Source organism: Hyperolius riggenbachi, chromosome 9 (genome assembly GCF_040937935.1).
Source record: "Hyperolius riggenbachi isolate aHypRig1 chromosome 9, aHypRig1.pri, whole genome shotgun sequence".
In the NCBI taxonomy this organism is placed as follows: domain Eukaryota; kingdom Metazoa; phylum Chordata; class Amphibia; order Anura; family Hyperoliidae; genus Hyperolius; species Hyperolius riggenbachi.
Window position 1 is genome coordinate 281,553,957 of NC_090654.1, and position 27,988 is coordinate 281,581,944.

Genomic DNA, 27,988 nt, shown 5'->3' on the forward strand with positions numbered 1-27,988 from the left:
TGAGTTTCGGGCCCCTAGGCCAAAGAGGTCATAGCCTAGGGTCACAAAAACATGTTTATTTGGGCTATTTCAATGGTGGCGAGTCTGACGTACATAAATCGCAGCAATGGCCGTTAGCAACGTCTGAATCTCATGAAATGTCTCATGCAGGTAGAAGACATATTGTTAGACTTGGATTCCAAAGATGGGGTCCCTACATCTCTGCAAACCAGAGTTACAGGGGTCCAAAATTGGTAAAATCCCCCATAGGCTTCCATTGCCTCCCTATTTCACTTTCCAAAATCTCACATCTTTTCAAAGGGCAATTGCTCAGCAGTGGCAAATGTTCTAGCATTGTAGGGACCCTTAGGGGGAATATGACTGGTGAGTTTCGGGCCCCTAGGCCAAAGAGGTCATAGCCTAGGGTCACAAAAACCTGTTTATTTGGGCTATTTCAATGGTGGCGAGTCTGACGTACATAAATCGCAGCAATGGCCGTTAGCAACATCTGAATCTCACGAAATGTCTCATGCAGGTAGAAGACATATTGTTAGACTTGGATTCCAAAGATGGGGTCTCTACATCTCTGCAAACCAGAGTTACAGGGCTCCAAAATTGGTAAAATCCCCCATAGGCTTTCATTGGGCCTACTATTTACCGTTCCAAAATCTCACACCATTTCAAAGGGCAATGGCTCAGCAGCGGCAAAACTCACCAGTCATGATCCCCCTAAGAGTCCCTACAATGCTAGAAAATTTGCCACTGCTGAGCAATTGCCCTTTGAAAAGATGTGAGATTTTGGAAAGTGAAATAGGGAGGCAATGGAAGCCTATGGGGGATTTTACCAATTTTGGACCCCTGTAACTCTGGTTTGCAGAGATGTAGGCACCCCATCTTTGGAATCCAAGTCTAACAATATGTCTTCTACCTGCATGAGACATTTCGTGAAATTCAGACGTTGCTAACGGCCATGGCTGAGATTTATGTACGTCAGCATAACTACCATTGAAATAGCCCAAATAAACAGGTTTTTGTGACCCTAGGCTATGACCTCTTTGGCCTAGGGGCCCGAAACTCACCAGTCATGTTCCCCCTAAGGGTCCCTACAATGCTAGAAAATTTGCCACTGCTGAGCAATTGCCCTTGGAAAAGATGTGAGATTTTGGAAAGTGAAATAGGGAGGCAATGGAAGCCTATGGGGGATTTTACCAATTTTGGACCCCTGTAACTCTGGTTTGCAGAGATGTAGGGACCCCATCTTTGGAATCCAAGTCTAACAATATGTCTTCTACCTGCATGAGACATTTCGTGAAATTCAGATGTTGCTAACGGCCATTGCTGCGATTTATGTACGTCAGACTCGCCACCATTGAAATTGCCCAAATAAACAGGTTTTTGTGACCCTAGGCTATGACCTCTTTGGCCTAGGGGCCCGAAACTCACCAGTCATGTTCCCCCTAAGGGTCCCTACAATGCTAGAAAATTTGCCACTGCTGAGCAATTGCCCTTTGAAAAGATGTGAGATTTTGGAAAGTGAAATAGGGAGGCGATGGAAGCCTATGGGGGATTTTACCAATTTTGGACCCCTGTAACTCTGGTTTGCAGAGATGTAGGGACCCCATCTTTGGAATCCAAGTCTAACAATATGTCTTCTACCTGCATGAGACATTTCGTGAAATTCAGACGTTGCTAACGGCCATGGCTGAGATTTATGTACGTCAGCATAACTACCATTGAAATAGCCCAAATAAACAGGTTTTTGTGACCCTAGGCTATGACCTCTTTAGCCTAGGGGCCCGAAACTCACCAGTCATGTTCCCCCTAAGGCCCCGTTCACACTTGCGGTTGTTTGCCAAACGGACCGGATGACCTGACCGGATCCGGACCGGATCCGGATCGGAACCGTACGGTTCTGATCCGGATCCTATCCGGATCCGGTCAGGTTGCATCAGGTGTTCATCAGGATGCGATCCGGATCCGTTTGGCAAAAGTAACGTAAAAAACAAAAAAAATGTTGGGGTCTGGGAGGTCAGCAGAAGGGGGACCTGTGAAATCAGGCCCTCTGCTGTTTAGCACTCACCTCCACCTGCGACATGCTGCCAACATCTCCGGATCCGGATCCAGCTGTGCTGCTCCACTCCAAAATGCTTGCCCATGTGTCCCCATCCAATATCGCCGCAACAATCCGCATAGGAAGTGGGGTAGAACATCCGGATTTCTCAGCCAGTGTGTTGTGCGCTCTCCGGTTCCCATTGGTTTGTATTGGCCGGATGGTGCAGTCCGGCTCCGCCCCGGATACGGCTGCCGGAGGAGCCGGATCAAAAAATAGCGCATGTTGGAACGGAGGCCGGAGTCCGGATCCGGCCCGGATCCGGTCCGGCTCCGGTCCGGCAGAACGGACGCATGTGAACGGACGCATAGGCTTTCATTGCTATGCCGTGCGTCCGTTCCGTCCGTTCTGCAAGCGGTGCGGCTCCGGCACGGCGATTCCGGACGGCCACCGCTAATGTGAACCGGGCCTAAGGGTCCCTACAATGCTAGAAAATTTGCCACTGCTGAGCAATTGCCCTTTGAAAAGATGTGAGATTTTGGAACTGTAAATAGGAGGCCCAATGAAAGCCTATGGGGGATTTTACCAAATTTGGAGCCCTGTAACTCTGGTTTGCAGAGATGTAGGGAACCCATCTTTGAAGCCCAAGTCTAACAATATGTCTTCTACCTGCATGAGGCATTTCGTGAGATTCAGATGTTGCTAACGGCCATTGCTGCGATTTATGTACGTCAGACTCGCCACCATTGAAATTGCCCAAATAAACAGGTTTTTGTGACCCTAGGCTATGACCTCTTCGGCCTAGGACTGCATTAAACGCGACCCACGCATTGTGCGCATTCTGGACAACACCAATTACTGTTTATTGTTTATTGAACCTCTCATCTGTATTACATTTATGACTGCATGGCGACAAAATGCAAATTGCTATCCGCACGCTTCTTGTCCTCATGCAAAGCCTGGGTTGTTGTGTCTCAAAGCGTGGCCTTCTCCTCCTGCGCCGTCCTCCTCCTGTTCCATCACGTGTGCTGCTGCTGGTGCTGGGTTAGCGTTACCGGTCCCTTTTCCTGGAACCTCTTATCTGTAGTACATTTATGACTGCATGCCGACAAAAAGCATGTTTCCTGTGCAAAGAAAACAGACATTTCCCGCATTTAAAAGACAGTTTTCCCTTTGAAACTTTAAAATCGATTTTCTCAAAAACTATAAGCTCTTTTTGCTAATGTTTTTTTTCCTCTTGTACCTACTCCCAAGGTGCACATACCCTGTAAATTTGGGGTATGTAGCATGTAAGGAGGCTTTACAAAGCACGAAAGTTCGGGTCCCCATTGACTTCCATTATGTTCAGGGTTCGGCTCGAACACCCGAACATCGCGGCCATGTTCGGCCTGTTCGGCCCGAACCCGAACATCTAGATGTTCGCCCAACACTATGTCTGAGGAAAGCGCAGCTGGCCAGGATTATGATGACGATTATACGGATACCACATATGTTCCCGGTAGAGGAGATGACCAGGGGGACAGTTCAGAGGAGGAGTCAGAGAGGAGTAGGAGGAGACGACTCCATGATAGAAGCAGAGGGAGCTCGTCCTCAGAAACAGCTGGGGGCAGTGTCCGGCGCCATGTATCGCCAGCTATGGCCAGCCAGCCAACATGCCCTTCAACATCAGCTGCTGATGCCACCGTAGCGCCATCACCCCAGGGGGCTCAGCGGGTTGGAAATTTTTTCACGTGTGTGTCTCAGATCGGAGCAAAGCCATCTGTTGTCTCTGCCAACTCTCACGTAGGGACAAGTGCCTTACGAAGGCACCTGGAGAGAAGGCACAAACAGTTATGGCAAGAACACCTGAGGAAAAGCAGCACCCCTCAAAAGACAAGCCACCCTCCTTCTCCTCTTCCTCCTTCAGGTGTATCATCTTCATCCACTTTCTCCCTTGCACCTTCACAGCCACCCTCCTCCACACCGCCTCTTCCCTTCAGCGGTTCCTTCTCCTCTGTACACAGCAGTACCCAGCTGTCCGGGAAGGAAGTATTTGAGCGTAAGAAGCAAATGTCTGCCAGTCATCTTCTTGCCCGGCGTCTGACAGCTGGCGTGGCGGAACTATTAGCTCACCAGCTATTACCATACAAGCTGGTGGAGTCAGAGGCTTTCCGTAAGTTTGTGGCCATTGGTACACCGCAGTGTAAGATACCAGGCCGCAATTATTTTTCACAAAAGGCCTTACCCAAACTGTACCGTGCAGTTGAGAGGCAAGTGGTGTCATCTCTGGCACACAGCGTTGGGTCAAGGGTCCACCTGACCACGGATGCCTGGTCTGCCAAGCACTGGCAGGCCACTACATTACATACACAGCCCATTGGGTCAACCTGGTGATCGATGGCAGCAAGCAGAGAGTACGTGGCTGCGCAGCGGACCGACTTGTCACACCTCCACTGCTTGCAGGAAGGCCTCTAGCCACCTCCTCGGCCGCTACACTAATTTTTCTGGTGCGTGTACATGCCTGCCTAATTTTTCTGGCTGCACTGCGGGCGGCTGCAACAAAAAAACAAAAGGCGTGTACATGTGCTCATCCCCCTTCGTGATCATTACCTTGCCGCGGTGAAGGGGCTTGCATATCACAATGAAGCAATGACCGCCGGCTATTTGAGTGTCTCGGGTGGGGGTGTCACACAAAAGATAATAATGTCGTTGCTTCATTGTGGTCAGACCAAATTTGATCAGCTGGACAGTCACTGTTGTTAAATCATTGAGCTACCACAGCCCGGCGACCATATGGGCTTGAAAAATGCCACGGCCTACACTCTGGCCACGGGGCGCACCAGTCCAGCACGGTCGTCACTACGCAAACAGCTGTTTGCGGTGCGTTACACAGTGAGTTTGGCGTGTCAGTGTGAAGCAGAACTCTAATTACACTCCCTGATTGATGTATACCCATACAAGATGTTTGAAAGCACGTTAGGCCTGCAGTTTAGCATTCGATGTGATTTCTGCCCTTAAAACGCTGCTTTGCGTCAAATCCAGATTTTTCCCCGGGACTTTGGGCATGTATCCCACTCCGCCATGCCCCACTCCAGGTGTTAGACCCCTTGAAACATCTTTTCCATCACTTTTGTGGCCAGCATAATTTTTTCTATTTTTCAAAGCTCGCCTCCCCATTGAAGTCTATTGCGGTTCGCAAACTTTTCCGCGAACTGAAACTTCCACGAAGGTTCCCGAACGGGGTTCGCGAACCAAAAATCGGAGGTTTGCGACATCTCTAGCTGAGACAGAAGGGGACAAGAGGTAACAGGGGATAAAAGAAGCACAGGGGGAACAGAGGCGAACAAAAGAAGCAAAGGGCGGAAAGAGATCAGACGGGAACATGAGGTCACACAGAGGGACACAAAAGAGGCACAAACTGAGGTGAGACAGAGGAGGAAAAAAGAGGCACAGGAAAAAAATAGGGGGACAAAAGAGAACAGATAAAGGATAAGAATGGACCTACAAGACTCTATCACATTTATTAACCAGGGACTACCTGTATTTTGCTAGTATTTGGCTCCACCCACAATATTCCATGGTCATGCCCACTTTTTGCCGCATCATGCTGTGCATGCTGATTTCTTCGGTGTCGGAGCCATGCACATTTTTCTCTCTGGCACACAGCATTGGATCAAGGGTCCACCTGACCACGGATGCCTGGTCTGGAAAGCATGGTCGGGCCTGCCCGAAGACTAAGTCAGTCCCCACACACAGCATCTCTGCCTGAACGCCGTGTGACTGCCTGCCCCAACACTAAGCCGGTCCCCAGTCCCCACACAGCATCTCTGCCTGAAGGCCGCTTGACTGCCTTCTCCGCCACCACCAACAGGGTTGAGGAATTTTTAAGGCCATTGCTAGCAGTGGCTAGTGTTGGGCGAACACCTGGATGTTCGGGTTCGCGAACGTTCGCCGAACATGGCCGCGATGTTCGGGTGTTCGCGCCGAACTCAGAACATAATGGAAGTCAATGGGGACCCGAACTTTCGTGCTTTGTAAAGCTTCCTTACATGCTACATACCCCAAATTTGCAGTGTATGTGCACCTTGGGAGTGGGTACAAGAGGAAAAAAAATATTTGAAAAAGAGCTTATGGTTTTTGAGAAAATTGATTGTAAAATTTCAAAGGAAAAAATGTCTTTTAAATGCGGAAAATGTCATTGGTGGGTGAGCGGTGTACTACTGTTCCCAGCAGCGACACAGAGCACAATGCTATACAGTGGTGGATGAGCGGTGTACTACTATTCCCAGCAGCGACACAGAGCACAATGCTATACAGTGGTGGGTAAGGCGGTGTACTACTATTCCAAGCAGCGACACAGAGCACAATGCTATACAGTGTTGGGTGAGCTGTGTACTACTATTCCCAGCAGCGACACAGAGCACAATGCTGTACAGTGGCGGGTGAGCGGTGTACTACTGTTCCCAGCAGAGACACAGAGTGGCAGTAAACACAATGCTATACAGTGGTGGGTGAGCGGTGTACACAGAGTGGCAGTAAACACAATGCTATATAGTATGGGTGAGCGGTGTACTACTGTTCCCAGCAGCGACACAATGACTGGGGGGACCCTGGCTAGCCTGGCTGGAGAGAGAACTACCCTGCCTGCCTACCCAAAGCTAAACCCACAGACAAATGGTGGAGAAATGACGTGGATCGAGTATTTATTTACCCGAACCACGATCAATCAGAGCGCGTTCGGGTCCGAACCACGTGACCCGTTCGGCCAATCACAGCGCTAGCCGAACGTTCGGGGAACGTTCGGCCATGCGCTCTTAGTTCGGCATATGGCCGAACGGTTTGGCCGAACACCATCAGGTGTTCGGTCGAAATCGAACATCACCCGAACAGGGTGATGTTCTGCAGAACCCGAACAGTGGCGAACACTGTTCGCCCAACACTAGCAGTGGCCGCTAACAAAAGCAATAATAATTTTTCTGGTGTGTGTACATGCCTGCCTAATTTTTCTGGCTGCAGTGCGGCTGCATCAACAAAACAAAAGGCATGTACATGTGTCAATTCCCCATCGTGATCGTTACCTTGCTGCGGTGAAGGGGCTTGCATATCACAATGAAGCAATTGCCAGCTGTATGAGTGTCTCGGGGGGGCACACCTGACCCAAGATAATAAGGTTGTTGCTTCATTGTGGTCAGACCAAATTCGATCAGCTGGACAGTCACTGTTGATTTGTCATTGAGCTACCTCAGCCCGACCATATGGGCTCGAAAACCACCATCGTCTGCACTCTCGCCATGGTGCGCACCAGTCCAGCACGGCCATCACTACAGCTGTTTGCGGTGCGTTACACAGTGAGTTTGGTCTGTCAGTGTGAAGCAGTACACTAATTACACTACCTGATTGATGTATACACATGCAAGATGTTTTAAAGCACTTTTTGCCTCCAATTTAGCATGCAATGTGATTTCTGCCCTTAAAACCCCGCTTAAAACCCTGATTTGCGTCAAATCTGTACTTTTTCTCCGGGACTTTTAACGTGTATCCCACTCCGCCATGCCCCCCTCCAGTTGTTAGACCCCTTGAAACATCTTCTTTTCCATCACTTTTGTGGCCAGAATTAGTGTTTAAAGTTTTGAAAGTTCGCCTGCCCATTGAGGTCTATTGCGGTTCGCAAAGTTCGCAGGTTCGTGAAATTTTGCGGAAGGTCGCGTTTGATGTCCGCGATCCTAAAATCGGAGGTTCGAGCCATCTCTACAAGCCATTAACCACAAAAGCCGATGGTAAATTCTACAGTCCAATCAGGTGTTTTCAGGTTGGCCAGGTCCGACCAAATTCAGGTTGAATATACAGTAAGTATGGCCAGAATCCAAACACCAACACTAGTAAACAGACAAAGGGCTTGATTCACAAAGCGGTGCTAACTGTTAGCACGCCTGTGAAAACCCCCTTAGCACGTCTAAACAAGCTTTTTGCGCATAAAACTTTACGCGCGCAAAACTTTATGCGCGTAAAACTTTACGCGCGTACTGCACAGAGCGCAGGGCGCACCGCACGAAGTGCCCATTAAAGCCTATGGGACTTAGCGCGCGTAAAACTTTGCGCGCGTAAAACTTTGCGCGCGCAAAGTTAGCGCGCGATCTGATTGAGAAATCCGGTGCTAACCTACTTAGCACCCTGGTTAGCGCGTCTAAAGACTTTAGACGTGCTAGGTATGTTAGCACCGCTTTGTGAATCAAGCCCAAAGGCTTTAGCATGAAGACAACTCTTGCTCAAGCCTGCTCGGCCTCTGAGCCTTATTGTCTGTCTACAACTACACAACTATGTACTTTTGAAATAAAATGTGCTTATCGATTTCCACATGGTGCTAAGTCCCTTCTATGAACATTGGTACTCAGTTCCTCTTTGTATAGAGAGGTTTAGGACCACAAGTGTGTCTACTACTCCTCATTGGGGGTGCATAGGCAAACGTAGGGGGGATTACAGCTGTCCAGAATCCCCCCTCAGACCTGGGCCGGTGCAGTGTCTGTGGACAGGCAGAAATTGAGGCACCAGAATATCTGCAGGCATCCTGCATCTCGCACACTGCCCCTTTTCTTTCACTACTACATTTGACTTTGGATGTAGCAGCAGTGTGTGTACAGAGCATGGAGCAGCAGTGTGTGTACAGAGCATGGAGCAGCAGTGGGTGTACAGAGCATGGAGCAGCAGTGGGTGTACAGAGCATGGAGGAGCAGTGTGTGTACAGAGCGTGGAGCAGCAGTGGGTGTACAGAGCATGGAGCAGCAGTGGGTGTACAGAGCATGGAGCAGCAGTGGGTGTACAGAGCATGGAGGAGCAGTGGGTGTACAGAGCATGGAGCAGCAGTGGGTGTACAGAGCATGGAGCAGCAGTGGGTGTACAGAGCATGGAGCAGCTCTGGGGAACTTAACAGAGTCAGGTATGAGCACAGCTGTGTGCCCTGCTGTGTGAATGCTTCACTTTCACCTTCATTAGCAATGTCGGCTGTCCTCATTATTATCTGTATCCAAAGTGCTCCTGATTGATCCCGTTGTCAATCTGGAGGAGATCAGACATTTAGAAAATAATTGTCAGATCCTGTCAGTCGGATGGGAAATTGCATTGTGTGTACCCAGCATGATGTCCTACCATATTATTATACTGCACTGTGTGTGGCTAAGGAAGACCTTTCAGGGATCCCCCCCTTGAAAATCTTGAGTTTGCCCCTGCGGTGCTACCCTTCCTTTTGTTGTTGCTTAATTTTATTGAATTTATTTTACATATATTAATGTGCAATCTCAGAATCTCCCCCTTTTGCGTCTTGGAAATCATTATACATTTTATTCATCATGTTACTTTTATCACTGTCATTAACACTTCTGTAGTTTGTACTCTGTATATTAGTGTAAACCATTATCTGTATTATGTACCCCATGTTTGTTTCTTACTTTGTACGGCGCCACGGAATATGTTGGCCCTTTATAAATCAATAATAATAATAATAATAATTAATACTTAAAGACAAACTGACATTTTTTATGTATTTATTATAAATAATACATATATTAGCTGGCGTTGTTGTTGTCCAGGTGAGTAGATGTCTCACCACCCCTCAGTGGCAAATGAGAATGACCTAAAGAGCTTTTGTTGCTCAGCTGGTATCCGGGGAATCCTCTTTGCCTCAGATAATATTATATTAACTGCAGGCGTTGTCACTTTTGGTTCTTCCTGTGGTAGCATCTTACGGAATGGCGGCAATGCCTTTCCGGACTCCACATCCTTCCAATCTATTTGGTTGAAGAACGGATTTTCCCTCAGGTTTTTCACCAGCTTTGTACGCCTTATCTGGCATTTGCACAGAAGCTTCTGGAGGAACTCTTTCAGCATGAGATTCATCCAAGATGGGAACCAAACAGATGCCATGTCACCCTTATACATAGTCTCTATTAATGGGCGTTTAGAGCACGTCATTTCATAAAGCGTGATTCCCATGGCAAAGTAGTCTACGGAGTGGTTGTAGTACAACCCTTTCACCATCTCCGGGGTCATGTAGTACAAGGTCCCCACCTTTCTTCTAACCATGTCTTTCTCAAAGACATTCTGTGCTGCCACGCCAAAGTCTGCAATCCTTGTATTTCCGAGTCCATCTATGAGTATATTATCCGGTTTGATGTCTCGGTGGATGATGCCCTTGGAGTGGATGTACTCCAGGCCGACGAGCATTTGTGCAGCAAGCATTCTAATGGAAGAGAAATAAAATAATTATTAGCATCACATGTTCTAAGCACAAATAAAACAGAAAGATTTATCAATGACTCTAATGAGGGCAATTTACAATATGAAATAGTTGTAACAGGGAGACTAGCAGACCACCCCTCCCCCCACCACCACCAGTATGCAGAGCAGTGCAGGAAGAAGTGTATGCTACCTGCTTGCAACGCCATGTTGCTTTGATATCCACTCCACAGTGGCTGGGCTCTGTGCTGCATACCTCTGCATGGCTACTGGCTCCTCCTCTTACATGTCATGTGACAGGTATGCAGCATAATGCACAGCTACTGTGAGGAGGGAAGCTGAGAGGCTCAGTAACAGATAACATACTCTGCTCCCTGTGCTGCTCTGCATATTGGGGATGGGGAAAGATTGGTTGGACCCCCCACAGGGGCGTAACTAGAAATCACCGGGCCCCCCTGCAAACTTTGGATGCCCCCCTACTCCCCCGCCCCTCACTTTCTCCACAGGTAAACTGAGAACCAATGTTATTCAATTGGCTAGTGCACACTTGAATGTGCTTTCCCCCTGCTGATGATAAAACCAGACAGCAGTGAAGCACTGCACACATTTTCTCTATCAATTACATTAGCTTTTGTGATAAAACGTGCATGTTTTCACACATACAGACACACATGGCGTACAAAAAAACACATACAGAAAAATGACAGACGAGTGTGCTCCCAGCCTCAGCTTATTACACTCACTCTGTCCATCTCTGATGGAGCAGACCTGGCTCTGCAGACTTCTCCAGCATCACTACAGTACAGAGCACTTGGGAAGGGGTAGAGAGGCTGGGGGCGGGGCTCTACAGGCTCCTGCAGCATAACTACAGTACAGAGCACTTGGGAAGGGGTAGAGAGGCTGGGGGCGGGGCTCTACAGGCTCCTCCAGCATCACTACAGTACAGAGCACTTGGGAAGGGGTAGAGAGGCTGGGGGCGGGACTCTACAGGCTCCTCCAGCATCACTACAGTACAGAGCACTTGGGAAGGGGTAGAGAGGCTGGGCACTGTACACAAGACCATGCTGAACAGTGAGTAGGGACTGTCCACAAATCTTTGTCTGCAAAACTTTGTATGATTCGCTATCAGTGGCTGAGCAGTTGTAGTCATTAGAACAATTGTACAGAGAGCAGAAAGCTTTTTCTCTCTGTGCCCTTAGTTGTCAGCCTCCTCGGAGAGGGAAAAGAAACTTCTTCTCCCACAAGGGGCCCCCTACTGCTTCTGGGCCCCCTTGCGGATGCATCCCTTGCAGGGTCTATTGTTACGCCCCTGACCCCCCCAGTTAAAGGGGTTACAGGGGCTTTTATTAATCTCCCAGAGGGGCAGTTGTTAGCTTTCTAAAACAGCACAGTAATCTTACCTCAAGGTTGCAAGGCGTAAGGGCTTCTGGACAACATTTAGTATACTCCTCAGGGTCCCTCCTCTCAGGTACTCCATGACAAAGTAGAGGTAATCCTGTAGAAAAAATGGTAGAAAAGAAGACAGGTTAGGCATATGATACAGCTTTTTTCTCTTTCTGAGAGGATATAACAAGGCAGCATCAGCACAAGAAGGAATGGAGCAGTGGTGATTTCCCTTACGGGAATCTGTCATGAGGCATAACTACTGTGGGCATAGCCGGCCTTTGATCTGAGCGACCAGAGCGATCGCTCAGGGCGCCGGCTTCCAAGGGGGCGCCTATCGCTGGTTACCTATACTGAGGGCATCTACACCTGACTTTCTATACTGAGGGCACCTATACTTGGCAACTTATATTGAGGGAACCTACACATGAGTTCCTATACTGGGGGCACCTACACATGAGATCCTATACTGGGGGCACCTATACCTGGCTACCTACCTATACTGAGTCTGAGGGCGTTTTTTTTTTGTTTGGGTGGGGGGCGCACTGCGGCTATAACATGTGATGTAAATTGTTGTTGCTGTGCTATCATTCTAAATTGGGGGAGGGGGGCTAACTGTCCCTCTGATTGTTTTTATTAATATTCCTGAAAGGTTCTAGCCTTCATTAATAAATTAATTCAGGATAATGCCCTCTCTCCATCCAGTCGTGGTTATTAATAGTATTTTTTCTATTATACATATGTGACGTGTCATGGAGATCTGAGCATGTGGCGTGATGTGTCACGACTTCAAAAAGGTTGGGAACCACTGTCCTTGGAGATATCTCAGGAGAAAAGGTGAATTGCATATGGGCCTGTGTGTGCATGCGTACGTGTGTGTGCGCGCACGCGGGAAGAGGATGAAGGCGGGGCACAAAAATCAGCTTTCGCTCAGGGCACTGTGAAACCTAAGGCCAGCCCTGACTGTGGGATATAAGACTCCCACGGATGCCAGGGCAATGACACCGCATATAGCTCTGCAACCTCTGCACTGGAACTTTTCTGCGGAACACTGGTCAGCTATTGTTCTCAGCAGCTCTTGGTGACTTCTCCCTCTAGTGGTGAGCTATAGCACTGTAACAGTATAATCAAGCCCGGATTTACCTCACAGGAGCCTAAAGGCACAAATGTACTGGCACCTTAGACTCCATCCTTCATGAACCTACAGACACCCGCCCAACCGTGTGCTGGCTGACCCAGCTGTCACCTCTCCCTTACTTCCCTTGCACATCACAGGTACAGTTACAGGTGCCCCTTAGTATTAGGTAGCTAGAAAAACCTCAGTAGTATTAAGTAGCTAGAGGTGCCCCCAACTGAAGGGAGATCTTATCAGTGGAATGCTGAGGGTGTGTGGGGGGAGGGTTTTTTTAAAGGTTAGGCATGGGGGCTGGAAAAGGTTAGCTGTGTATGTGTGGTGTGTTGGGGGGGGGGGGGGGGGTTAGGGTTAGGCATGGAGGGTGGTTAGGGTTAGGTGTGTATTTGGGGGGGTGTTATTAAGGGTTAGGCATGGGGGTGAGTAAGGTTAGCTGTGTATGTGTGTGTGAGGGGGGTGCTTTTGAGGGTTAGGGTAAGGTTAGGTGTGTATGTGGGGGGGGCAGTTAAGGTTAGGCATGGGGGGTGGGTAAGAGTAGGTGTGTATGTGGGTGGTGTTTTTAAGGGTTAGAAATGGGGGGTAATTTAGGTTAGGTGTGTATGCGGGGGGTGTTTTTAAGGGTTAGGCATGGTGGGTGGGTAAGGTTAGGCTTCAGTATGGGAGGGTTCTCTGTGAGAATAGAGTTATGCTGTATTAAAATGTCAGTATTATTTACTGATACTTTACTACAGTAATTTACGCTTTTAAAACTTCGAATATCTGTAAAGTTTATTGATATCCTAGTAGCCAAAATTGGGCGCCCAAGGCCTTGGGTGGCTTCTGCCCAAGGGGGTGACTGGACATGGAAGAGAGTTTTCTGCATATGGTAGAGGAGGCGGCAAATAGAATAGATAGGCTGCATGTGGGCAGCAACAAGTGAAAGAGGGAAGATGCTACCTAAGATGGCCGTACAAGAAAGAGAGGGGCTGCTGATCATAGAGGGGAGCTGTAGGAAAGCTGGTCTAGTGGTGGAAAAGGTGTAAATCTTGGTTATACCATTGCAGCACCACGGTAAAGGGGTCTCATACTACACAAGGAGACCATGTTCAGGGATGACACACCTCATGAGTCATGACAAGTTAAGTAAGCGCCAGCTGGGCATTTATGCTGGATAATCATCTGTTTCACTGAGTACTGTCTTTCTACATTTATCTCTATGAGCTCTTGGGGAATAGAGGGGTTACATGAGTACAGCATACAATGAGAGAGCTAATAGTGGAATGGAATGGAAGACTTACCTCTGACTGGAATGTACCAAAGAGCTGGGTGATAAAGGGACCCTTCCTAAGAGTCTTCAAGGTCTGACGCTCCCTGAAGATGGCCTTACTAGGGCAACGTTTCTTCATGAATGGTCTTTTCTTGACCATTTTGATGGCCAGCTCTTGGTTATCGGCTCGATGGGTAGCAAGGTAAACCTAAAGGAGAGAGAGATAGATAAGGTAAGATAGAGCGTCAAAATACAAAAATGCTGCAGGCCAGGGGTTGCTGCCTGTCTATATCTAGTTCCACTGAGACCAATAAAGGAGGAGGGGGCCCCGGCTATCCCAGGCCGACCTGGGCTCCTCGGCACTGTGGTATCGCCACGTTTAGAGGAGATTCTGACTTAGAGGCGTTCAGTCATAATCCCACAGATGGTAGCTTTGCCCCACTGGCTCCTCAGCCAAGCTGAGGAGCCTCGCCCCATTGGCTGAGGAGCCAATGGGGTGAAGCTACCATCTGTGGGATTATGATTGAATGCCTCTAAGTCAGAATCTCCCCTAAACCTGACTAAGGCCATATCTAGTCTGACCCCACCCATTGGGCAGTCTGCCCAAACACTTACCTTGCCAAATGATCCCTTTCCAAGAAGTTGATGGAAGTCGAAGCTGTCCAGAGACAGTGGTTTCCTGGTGGTCTGGATTCCACTCGGGCCTTGGAAGAGAAAGAGAAATCACGTTAATGTCATCTGCTGAGATTTCCTATATTTCAAGGCATATACATGATCAAAGCTTATACATGATTGTAAGGTAGCCCTACACTGGCAGATGTCTCGCTGAGATTAATAGGTAGTGAGAGATCTGGTTGTGCTCATCCACATCTTTCCTGCCGAGACCTTCTCACACTTATCTCTACTCAGTGCCGAGACAAGGTCCTCCAGCACCCAAGGCTGAGACATCAAAGTGCGCCCCTCCATTCCTCCCACCCCAGCTGTCACACACTGATTGCTATTAGACTAAGCAGTGCCCCAGGGCCCCCAACACCTTAATCTCTCGTTATCTGGCTTGCAGTCACTGCTACGTATCCCCTTTCCTTGTTTCTCTCCGCTTTAAACACAGTAGGGGAATGATAGCTAAGTAAGTTGTGTGCCCCTCCTACATCGTGCCCTGAGGCTGGAGCCTCTCTCGCCTCTGCCTCGGCCCGGCCCTGTCTCTACTTCTCTATATGGCAGCCAGCATTCTCCTGCATGAGGGTAAAGAGATGAACGTTTTACCCTAGAATTTCCACTAAAGTAGAGATCATGGAGAAATGTGATGGGCTGATCATGTGATCACAGTACAGGAACCTTTTGATTAGCTGGTCAGGATCCTATTGATCCTGCATCACTTTTCATTATGCAAAAGAAGCAGAAGTGAGATGTGTTCAATGTGACCGTGACTTGCCAATCGAAAGTCCTACAAATCTATCACATCATCAGAGCATTCACATATTGCTCGATGGTCTCTGCTATAGGAAAATAAATATATAGCAGAAATTCACCATCCCTAGTATAACAAAACTCATTGCTCATTACTAAGGATGGGCAATATCCTCCCGGAATGCACTGGGGCATGGGCTGTGTTAGCAGGGGTTAACTTACTAGGCTGCTGCCTCCCTTCTAAAGTGCTCCACTCCGCTCTTCATCTTCTAGCACTTCCATCTTCTAAACCGGAAGTCCTGCTGTAAAGGCGGAAGTGTCAGAAGATGGAGAGTGACGTGGTGCACACCAGAAGGGAGGTGCCAAACTAGGTGAGTTAGCCCATGCTTACACTACCCCACACAGCCAGGGAATATTCTTTTTATATGAAATCAGTTGGACTAATCACATTGCTCAACTGAACAATTAGACTGATCAGATTGGACCAATCACATTGCATAATTGGACTAACCAAATTGCATGTTTGGACATATCAGATTGGACCAATCAAATTGCATGATTGGACCAACCACATTGCACGATTGGGCCAATCAGATTGGACAAAGTACATTGCAACATTGCACCAAACAGATCAGACCAATCAGATTGGTCCAATCACATTGCATGATTGTAGTAATCATATTGCACAATCAAACCAATTAGACTGGACCAATAACATGGCACCAATTGTGGAATATGATTGGTTTAAGTGTCAAGTTTCACTATTCCCTTTAAAAATCCATTGTGAAAATGAATTGGCTATTGTAGGTTCCACCCACTTTTTCTGAATTTCAACCGCAGTCACCCAGTAACCGACTGTGCCAAGTTTGGATACTCTGGCTTTAATACTGTGACAGTGATTTTTACATTTTCTTAATGAAATAAATGGGTAAAATGTGATTGGATGTTTGTGGCTCCACCCACATTTTTGAATCCTTAAACAGCAAGTTGTGCTCCCTTCATTTAGGAAATACTTGTCTCAAGGAAAAAACACTCTATACTAAGCACAGGACCAGTGCTTCCAGAGGGGCAAACTGGTCAATTGCCCAGGGCCCCAGAGAAGGGGGATGGGCCTCCAGGTCTATTTTGATTGGCTATTATAGGCTCTGCCCACTTCCCTGAATATTAATCTCAGTCACCCAGTGACCATCTGGGCAAAGTTTGAGAACTCTGCCATTAACAGTGTAAGAAGGCCTGCAGTTTATATTTTCCCAGAGAAATTTGTTTTTGGCTCTTCCCACTTTTTGTAACCTGGACACACAGTCACTAAATGAGTTTGTGAGCTTTGGGGTCCTTGGCATAAAAAAAATTGTATTTTCCCAGTGAGATGAAACAAATCTGATTGGCTGTTTGTGGCTCTGCCCCCTTTTCTGAATTTGAACTCCACGTACCCAATGACCAACTGTACCAGGTTTGAGGCTTTTGCCATTAACAGTGCAAGAACAGCAGCAATTGTAATATTCCCCTTGAAAATCAACAGGTGAATTCTGATGAAACAAATCTGATTGGCTGCTTGTGGCTCTGCCCCCTTTTCAACATCAACAGGTGAATTCTGATTGGCTTTTTTGGCTCCACCCACTTTCCTGAATATTAATCCCATTCACCCAGTAACCAGCGGTGCAAAGTTTGAGATCCCTGTGATTAATAGTCTAAGAATAGCAGCAGTTAACATTTTCCCATTGAAAATGAGTGGCTGAAATTTGATTTGCTCAGGGATGGTCGTACTCAGCCAACTTCGCTACACTGGAACTACGCGTAGTTTTACGCAATTACGCTTCGCCAAACTACGGCTTCGAAATCAAATATTCGCTTCGTATGCATTTTGTAGACTACGCATTAAAATACGCAATTACGTGTAGTGTGAAGCGTAGTGTATGCGGATGCTTATGCCCGTATGCAGAAAATTGTACGCACTAATTCCTCTGTAAATGCTTATATTGGGAACTCTGTGTGTGAACACATAGATAAACAAAAATTATAGGCCTAGGTTCATGGCTTTGTACATGCGTACATTTCTCTTTCCAATGCGTAAATTTGTAAGCATAAATATGCACGCGGAAAAATAGAAGCGAATAACGCATTCATAGTTCACTACACAATACACACGTTAACTATGCATAGTGCACGTAAGCTACACGTAGCGATACTTCGCTACGCGTAAATTTGCAAGCGTAATTTTGAAAATCCACCTACAAACTACAATGCGTAGATGCGAACTACGATGCGTAAATTTGCGCTGGCGTAGTTTCTGCTCATCCCTGGATTTGCCCTTTTATGCTTCGCCCACTTTTCCTGAATTTGTAACCTCGGTCACCAAGTGATCAACTGTGCCAAGTGTGGGGACTCTGCCTTGATTACTGTGAGAATGGCAGCCTTTTACATTTTTCCCATTGACTTGAATGGGTGAAATCGGATTTGCTGTTTGCAGCTCCGCCCAGGTGTGCAGGGGGGACGTGAGACCCCCAGAACATATCATCCCAGGTAGTGAGGGATCTGTATATCAAGTTTCGTTCAAATCAGTCAAAGCGTTTGAGTGATCGCGGCACATACACACATACACACATACATACTGTTACACTCACCATGGCGGCCATCTGCAGCGTTCCCGAAGATTCTCACGTGTACGCACGCGCAGGGGCTCATTGGCATTACTCTGTTCACTTCCTGTGCGGCGCGCAGCGTTGCACGCAGTGCGCATGCGTGCAAAGTATTGTGCGCGTGCGCGCGGGAAGCAGGGCACGTGCGCGCATGCGCATGCACAAAAGGTTTGCGCGCGTTCTGCGCATGCACAGAGCGCTAATTTTGGCGCCAATCTACAGTATATAAGCAGCACTGCCCATAGCTGCAGTGCTGCTCGTTCTGACAGCTTGGCTACCCGTTGGTGAACCGTGTTCCTGCTTTACTTGATCCTGATCTTCCGTTGTGACCTCGGCCTGAGACCCCGACTACCGTTTGATCTATGCCTGCCTTGACATTGGTTCTGTCTACTGGATATTCTCTGTCTGCTGCCTGCCCCGACCTCTGGCTTGTGACCCCAACCACCGTTGATCTCCGCCTGCCCCGACCACTGGCTTGTGACCTCGACTTCCGTAGGACTCCGCCTGCCTTGGAACTCCAGCTTTCGTCTGACCTAGTCTACTCCACAATCAGTGTCACCTGTTCTCCTGACCACTCGCTGAGGCTATCCCAGTAGTGACCTGGTAGGGCACTAGGCAGCTAAGTTCCACATCCCCCTCCTGGGGTTGTGGTCCTGCACTCCCCTCAAGGGTGTGTGGGTGAAGACCCGTGGTCACCTAGACTCCACTACTGGGTAACGCCTCTTCCTTCGTGGGAGGGTCAACAGGGACTGAAGAGAACTGTAACACATACATACACATATACATCTGATTTTATATATATAGATATAGTACTTACCAGCTTCTTTCACCTCCTCCACATGAGGTGAAACTTCCTCCTTCTCCACATGAGGTGAAGAGTTTGATAACTGATATTCCGGCGCTGGTTTCCCAGCTTCTTCCTCCTCCACATGACCGAAATCATCTGTGAACACATAGATAAAACATTATAGGCCTAGGTTCATGGCTTTGTACATGTAGAACACATTAAAACCACTTCCCTACCACAGGTTATTTCCCCCACACAACAAAGTTAAGCTGTTAGGGATTAACTCACCTAGGCTACCATCTCACTCTCGGTGCGCTCCACGCCGCTCTTCATCTTCTGACACCTTCATCTTCCAAACTGTAAGTCCTGCTGTAAAGACCGAAGTGTTAGAAGATGGAGAGCGACGTGGAATGCATCAGAAAGGAGACACCGGACTAGGTGAGTTAGCCGTTGCTTATAATCCCACACGCTCCATCATGATTATTTTTAGTGAAATCAATTCAACTAATCACAGTACATGATTCCAGAGAAGGAAAATGGCCAATTTCCCAGGGCCCCAGTGCAGGGGGATGGGCCCTCAGGTCTATCCCCAAGATAATAGCAACCAGTCATCACTCATTATTGTTCTGACTGCTGTACACTTGTTGCTATAGATTTCTCAATATTAACTTATGTATTTGGCATGCATAATAATATATAATGACTATCTGATGACCCGACTTTGCCCGGGTATGTATTTGGCTGCTGTTGGCTGTGCCCACTTTTTCTAACCCTAACACACAAACACTCAATGTCCAAGTTTTGGAACGTTAGAGTCTTTGGCATTAATAAATTGTATATTGCCATAGAAATTAAACAAATCTGATTGTCTGTTTGTGGCTCCGCCCCTCTCCAGTATTTGAACCCCAGTCACCCAATAACCAACTGTAGCAGGTTTGAGGCATCTGCTATTAATAGTGTAAAATGGCAGCAATTTAAATATTCCCCTTGAAAATCAACAGGTAAATTTTGATTGGCTATTAAAGGCTCCACCCACTTACCCTGTATATTAATCTCAGTCACCCAGTGACCATCTGGGCAAAGTTTGAGAACCCTGACAGTGTAGGAATGGCTGCAGTTTATATTTTCCCAGTGAAATTTGTTTTTGCCTCCACCCACTTTTTGTAACATGGACACACAGTCACTCAATGACCAAGTTTGTGAGCTTTGGGGTCCTTGGCATAAAAAAATTGTATTTTCCAAGAGAGATGAAACAAATCTGATTGGCTGCTTGTGGCTCTGCCCCCTTTTCTGGATTTGAACCCCAGTTACCCAATGACCAACTGTACCAGATTTGAGGCTTTTGCCATTAACAGTGCAAGAATGGCAGCAATTTTAATATTCCCCTTGAAAATCAACAGGTGAATTCTGATTGGCTTTTTTAGGCTCCACCCACTTTCCTTAATAATAATCCCATTCACCCAGTGACCAACAGTGCAAAGCTTGAGATCCCTGTGATTAATAGTCTAAGAATGGCAGCAGTTTCCCATTGAAAATGAGTGGCTGAAATTTGATTTGCTCTTTTATGCTTCGCCCACTTTTCCTGAATTTGTAACCTCGGTCACAAGTGACCAACTGTGCCAAGTGTGGGGACTCTGGCTTGATTACTGTGAGAATGGCAGCCTTTTACATTTTTCCCATTGACTTGAATGGGTGAAATCAGATTTGCTGTTTTTAGCTCCGCCCAGGTGTGCAGGGGGGATGCGAGACCCCCAGAACATATCATCCCAGGTAGTAAGGGATCTGTATACCAAGTTTCGTTTAAATCGGTCAAGGCGTTTTCGAGTGATTGCGGCACATACACACATACATACACACAAACATACATACATACACACACACACACAAACATACATACATACATACATACTTACATACTGTACATCTGATTATATATATATATATAGATGTAGTACTTACCAGCTTCTTCCTCCTTCTCCACATGAGGTGAAACATCCTCCTTCTCCACATGAGGAGAAGAGTCCAATAACTGATATTCCGGCGCTGGTTTCCCAGCTTCTTCCTCCTCCACATGACCGAAATCATCTGTGAACACATAGATAAAAAATGATTAGCCTCGAATCCTGACTTTGTACATGTAGAACACATTAAAACCACCTCCCTACCACAGGTTATTTCCACTTAACATCAAGGTTAACCTGTTAGCAGGGGTTAACTCACCTAGGCTGCTGCCTCTCTCTCTGCACGCTCCACGCCGCTCTTCATCTTCTGACACTTTCATCTTCTAAACTGTAAGTACTGCTGTAAAGGCGGAAGTGTCAGAGTATGGAGAGTGACATGGAACGCAACAGAAGGGAAGCGCCAAACTAGGTGAGTTAGCCGTTTCTTACATCCCCACACACTCCAGTATGATTATTATTAGTGAAATCATTTGGACTAATCACAGTGCATGATCAATCACATTGCACAATTGGACCAATCTGATTGGACCAATTATTTTGCACAATTAGACCAATCAGATAGGACCAATCACATTCATCAATTGGACCAATCAGATTGACCAATCAAATTGTATATTTTGACCAATCAGATTGAACAATAACATTGCATGATTGGACTAATTTAATTGTACCAATTACACTGCATGATAAACGTAGCCACTAACGATACAATTTGCCGAACAATCGTTTACAAATGATTCTGTGTAGGAACTATCAGAAAATATCATCAGATTGACAGGATTGATCCGAAAATTGAATCGGTTTTATTAATCTGATTGGGTTGGTTAGGAGATATTTTTTCTAATTAGTGGTCACAAATGATAATTTCCAATCGTTCATAAACAATTGTTCAGCGAATTTCATTGTTAGTGGCCACCTTTAGACCAATTGGATAGGACTAATCACATTAAATAATTGGACCAATCATATTGGACCAATCAAATTGCATAATTGGACACATCGGATTGGCCAGATCAAATTGCATGATTGGACAAATCAGATTGATCCAAGCACATTCCATGACTAGACCAATCAGATTGGACCAGTCAAATTGGACCAATCACATGGCATGATTGGACCGATAACATTGCACCAATTGTGGAATTTGATGGGTCCTAGTGTCAAGTTTGAGGCCTCTTGCATACTGCATGTGATTCTGATTGGTGATTTTGGCATGGTTTACATGCAATTTCGATTTGCGATTTTGAATCGGTATTGCATGCTGCGTTTTTTTCTCCATTCTTCTCCTTGAGTTGACAGCATCCAGGGAAATTTGGAATCGCAAATCGGAATCTCAAATGGGATTTGTAGTGTGCAGGTGCCATGGACCTTCTATTAAGAGGGTAAGAATGGCTAAAATGTCACTATTACCCTTGAAAATCCATCAGTGAAAATTCATTGGCTGTTGTAGGTTCCACCCACTTTTTCTGAATTTTGTCGCTAGTTGCCCAGTGACTGATTGTGGCAAGTTTGGATACTGTGGCTTTAATAATGTGAGAACGATAGTTTCTTACATTTTCTCATTGAAATAGATTGGTGTAATGTGATTGGCAGTTTGTGTCTCCACCCACTGTTTTGAATCCCCAAAATGTGACCCCAGGATGACCCCATGAATATGTGATGGAAGTTTGGCAAGTTTAGCTTCAGAGCTGTACGAATGGTGGCAGTTTCAGTTTTTCCAATTAAAGTCTATGGGAAAAACTGGGGCCTTTGTTGGGCCGACCCAGGGGCATGGAGGGTGGAATGACTAAAAACAAAAAAAAAGTGCAAGTAAACCTACACTGCTAAAGGCCAAAGATGTGCAAAGTTTCACAACTAATACTCCTAAAACTGTAGGAGGAAAAAAAAAAAAAAAAGAGTATAGAAAATAGCTACATTTTTATTGGCTGGTGCTTTTTAGCTCTGACCACTTTTGGGTATCCCAAATCATTATTACACACCTATATTCAGGTTGACTCTACTTTATGAGTGAGTAGAAGAGATCATGTCAGTCAATGGGGTGTTTTTTGTATGCATTGTATGTATTTGGCATGCGTAATCATATATATAGATGTAGTACTTACCAGCTTCTTCCTCCTCCTCCACATGAGGTGGAGCTTCCTCCTCCGCCACATGAGGTGAAAAGTCCGACAACTGATATTCCGGCGCTGGTTTCCCAGCTTCTTCCTCCTCCACATGACCGAAATCATCTGTGAACACATAGATAAAAAATGATTAGCCTAGAATCCTAACTTTGTACATGTAGAACACATTAAAACCACCTCCCTACCACAGGTTATTTCCCCTTAACAACAAAGTTAACCTGTTAGCAGGGGTTAACTCACCTAGGCCACCGCCTCTCTCTCTGCGCGCTCCACGCCGTTCTTCATCTTCTGACACTTTCATCTTCTAAACTGTAAGTCCTGCTGTAAGGGCGGAAGTGTCAGAGGATGGAGAGCGACATGGAATGCATCAGAAGGGAGGCACCACACTAGGTGAGTTAGCCGTTTCTTACATCCCCACACACTCCAGGATGATTATTTTTAGTGAAATAGATTGAACTAATCACATTGCACGATTTGACCAATCACATTGCACAATTGGGCCAACACTCTGTACTGAGAACAAGGGCCAGTGCTTCCAAAGGGGTAAACTGGTCAATTACCCAGGGCGCCAGAGCAGGAAGAGGGGCCCCAAGTCTATCCGCAAGATAGTAGCAACAGTCAGCACTCATTATTGTTCTGATTGCTGTACACTCATTGCTATAGATTTCTCAATATTAACCTATGTATTTTGGATGCATAATAACATATGGCTCTTGATTCACAAAAGAGTGCTAACTATTAGCACAGCCGTTTTCGCGCCAATTTTCGCATTGCGCGCGTTCGCGAATTTTCGCGTGAAACGATAAAGTTTTCGCGCGCAAACGTGAATTTTTGCACGAAAACGATATTGATTTTGCGCAAAAATTCGCGTTTGCGTGCGAAAACTTTATCACTTTGCGGTAAAATTCGCGATCGAGCGCAATGCGAAAATTCGTGTGAAAAATGGCCGTGCTAATAGTTAGCACTATTTTGTGAATCAGGCCCATAGGGCTTGATTTACAAAAGAGTGCTAACTGTTAGCACGCCCGTTTCCGCGTGAATTTGTGCATTGCACGCGAACACGAATTTTTGCGCAAATCGATAACGCGCAAATTTCCCTGTGAAATCGATATTGTTTTCACGCGGAAATTCGCGTTTGCGCGTGAAAACGTTATCGTTTCGCAGTAAAATTCACGATTGCGCGCAATGCGAAAATTCGCGTGAAAAATGGCCGTGCTAATAGTTAGCACTCTTTTGTGAATCAAGCCCATAGTGTAGGAACACACTAGGCAAGTAGGCAGAAACACTGGTGTTACGTAAAATGCTAGCAGTAACACGTATAATGTTAGTCAATGGGCCACATGAAGAAACGCATTTGTTTGCGTTCTGCAATGTGCATTTTTAAAATGCAACACTGGCTGCATATTTTTACAAAATGCACCTAAAACGCACATAATGTATGTCAATGGTGATGCAGAAGTATAGCATTTTATTGAGATTGTCTTATGCGTCCTTTTTTAAAATCAACTTTGATGATTTATGTCCTCTTCCTGTTGACTTCCTAGAGATGAGCCAGAAAGGACATTGAAAATGTGTTTTTATACTGACCACATTACAAAAAAAATCCATAAAATGCATATAAAAAATTGCAAACAAACCGCACAAAAACGCACTTGCGATTCATATGTGGGAAATGCAGTAAAACGCAATCAAAATGCATGTGCAAAACGCATGCGTGAACAACAAATGAACACGCAACGCTTTTCATTATGACAAAAAAAGCACAAACGCATATGCAGTAAAGCGCAACCTTTAACGCACCGCCTAGTGTGATCCCAGCCATATTGATGTAATACTTACCAGCTTCTTCCTTTTCCTCCACATGAGGTAAAACATCCAATATCTGATATTCCGGCGCTGGATCACCAGCTACTCCCTCCTCCACATGACCGGAATCATCTAATACCGGATATTCCAGCACTGCTGCAGAAGGCCCGATGGACGGGGCAGGTCTACAGCGGCGGAACAGTCTGCCCAAGGCTGCCCTGATGTTACTCAGAGCTGCTCGGACTCTGCCCTTGGCCGATGGTGCGGGCTCTGGGGCAGCATTAAAAGGCACAACTCTGTTGCGCCTTTTATAGCAGCGAAACATAGTTCACCAATGAGAATTTCACTAATGAGACAAGCTCAAGAGCAAAAGCAATTGCCTTCACGGTCGCAAAAGCAAAAGTGACCCTTTGGCAGCTCAGCAGTTGTTTATATACCTACCCTGCTATTATGACATCACTCCCCTGACATTACCAAAGGTACACATGCTATTATGACATCACAAAAGGTGCCTGGTGGGAGGAGATAAAAACTGCCGACTCATCCTATCCCATTAATAGTGTAAGAATGGCATACATTTTACTACTCCTCTTGATAGTAGTAAAAATGTTTCTGTACCGTGTTAGCCAAACAATATATGCAGGTAGAAAAAAACAAAGTCTTGTAAAAGTAACACCTTTTAATGGCTAACTGATAACATTAAATACTGCAAGCTTTCTGGGATCTAGTCCCCTTCTTCAGGCATATTTCCAGATGTAAGCTGTAGTAAAACACTGATGCAGCGAAATAGCAAACATGAAGATGGCAGTTGTGTTGGTTGCTGTTTAGCAGTTATGTTGGTTGCTGTTTAGCAGTTAGATGTCAGGTGATCAGCAGGCTGGAGCCAGTGAGCTTATGCAAACATACATGAAATCTAGCTGTTTCTGAAGATAGTGAAGCCAAGTCAATCATGTTACATAAGGAGTCATGAATCCCATTCCACAATTTAAACCCTTTGTTAATGTCTTGAACATTTTCATAAATTTGTACTCAGAAATCTTTCTTGCTTGTTCATTTTTTAAGTTACCCTTAAGAATAAGTACTTTTAGATCTTGCATGCTGTGTCCTGGTTCACAGAAGTGTTGGCCCACTGGTGTGTCCATTTTACCCTCATTAATTTTAAAGCATGCACTGATGAGGATCAAACAATCCGAAACAGTCTGTATGCATGTTGGATTATTATGGCTCTGTACAAATTAACAAGCTGACACATCATTGCATTCCAGCGGTTCTGGAGGTGTGTTTAGCTTCTAAGGGTAGAATGGTTAATTTGCATATATTCAGCAGTGTTGCTCTGGGAGACATCTCAAGCTCACTCCAACCTGAATTATCGCAAATTCTTTCTGTTTTAGGAAAGCAAACTTTTGTTTTTTTTAATTTTAAAGTGGTGATGGTTCATTCTTGTGCGCAGTTTTTGTCCTGTTTCTCCTATATAGATTCCTCTTGAGGGGCATTTCATGCAGTGTATCATGTATACAACATTGGATGATTCACAGGAAAATTGGTCTGATATTTGATGATATTTCTGTGAGTTTGGTATTTGTATTTGGCTTGTGCACAAGATATAAGGGCAGGTCTCACACTTTGTGTTATTGCAGGGTAATGTGCCTGGAGTTTCCGGTGTAGATAATGCACTTCTGATAATCATTTGTCTCAAATTGGGAGTTTGTCTGAAAGCAAGCAGTGGTAAATCAGTAAAGACTTTTTTCAGGCGTTTGTCTTTGTGGAGTATCGGTTGCAGGGCTTTCGATATCTTCCTCAGTGTCTTTAATCTTGGGTTGTAGGTGACCACTATTGGGACTATTGTTGTTTTCAGTCTTTGGGGTGTACTTCAGTAGTTCCTCTCTAGATTTTAAATTTATGCCTGAAGAAGGGGACTAGATCCCAGAAAGCTTGCATTATTTTACGTTATCAGTTAGCCATTAAAAGGTATTACTTTTACAAGAGTTTGTTTTTTTCTACCTGCACTACTCCTCTTGAAAATCCATCGGTGAAAATTGATTGGCTGTTGTAGGTTCCACCCTCTTTTTCTGAATTTTAATCTCCACACACTTCAGGACCAGTATATTTTAGAGTGAAATTGATTAGACTAATCCCATTGTTTGATCAAACCAATCACATCTGATTGGTCCAGTCAGATTGGACCAATCACATTGTGCGATTAGACCAATAAGATACGACCAATCACATTGCATTGTTTAATTAAATGTATACATTAATAGTTCATGGCTCCCTTATAATAATTTTACACAATCACATTGCATGTTTGGACCAGATTGGACCAATCAAATTTCACAATTAGACCAATCAAATTGCACAATTGGACCAATCACATTGCATGATTGTACCAATCACATTGCACAGTTGGACCAATTAGAGTGGACCAATAACATGGCACCCATTGTGGAAATTGATTGGTTCAACTGTCAAGCTTGAGGACCCTCCCATTAATAGTGTAATCGTGAAACTACAGGGCCCTAGAGTACCACTATTAGCTTAGAGGGGATTCCAGGGGGTGATCATCCGGCTCGTGGCCGGGGGGCAACACAATCTGGAGGGTGGGAACAAAGGGAACAACTATTGCTGCATTTGAAAGCGAAAGAAACATTGGGTTGCCTTGACAATAGCAACCAGTCAGCACTCATTATTATAGCCGTTCTCTATTCGCTACACCTCCACCAGGGTCACCCTGTGTGATCCGAACTCACCAACTCAGATGGGCCATATATCACAGTGGCCTAAAACGCATCTGGGGCATTAACAGGCTCCCCACGCCCTCGGGCTCTTTGCCTTCCGGATGGTCACCAGCCCAAACAAGCAGGCAGATTTTCTTCACAAAGTAGCAGCATTCATTTCCATACGATAATACCTCAATGATAATAAAATATCCTCATTGCGCAGTAAGTTTAAAACCAATGTGCTTTATTGTGCTATTACACTCACGTTTAGCAGATGTAAATCAGGCCTGTGGAGTTACTAACGGGCTCCCCCCCGTGCGGCCTCCCGGGCTGACCGCCGTTCAGTTGTTATCCAGGGTACGGGCTCGCTTTCACCCTGCCTCGCTTCGCTAAACGCGAGTCTCCTTCCGCATGTGGCTCCTCCCAACTAGTTTCGTCACACTCACGTGACTCATTCAGGGGATGAGCCAGTCATGCGGTGGGATCCTTTTATTCCGTGCGCATCGCTTCCTCCCGCTGGACACCTAAGACTCCGCCTTGCCATGCACCTCCC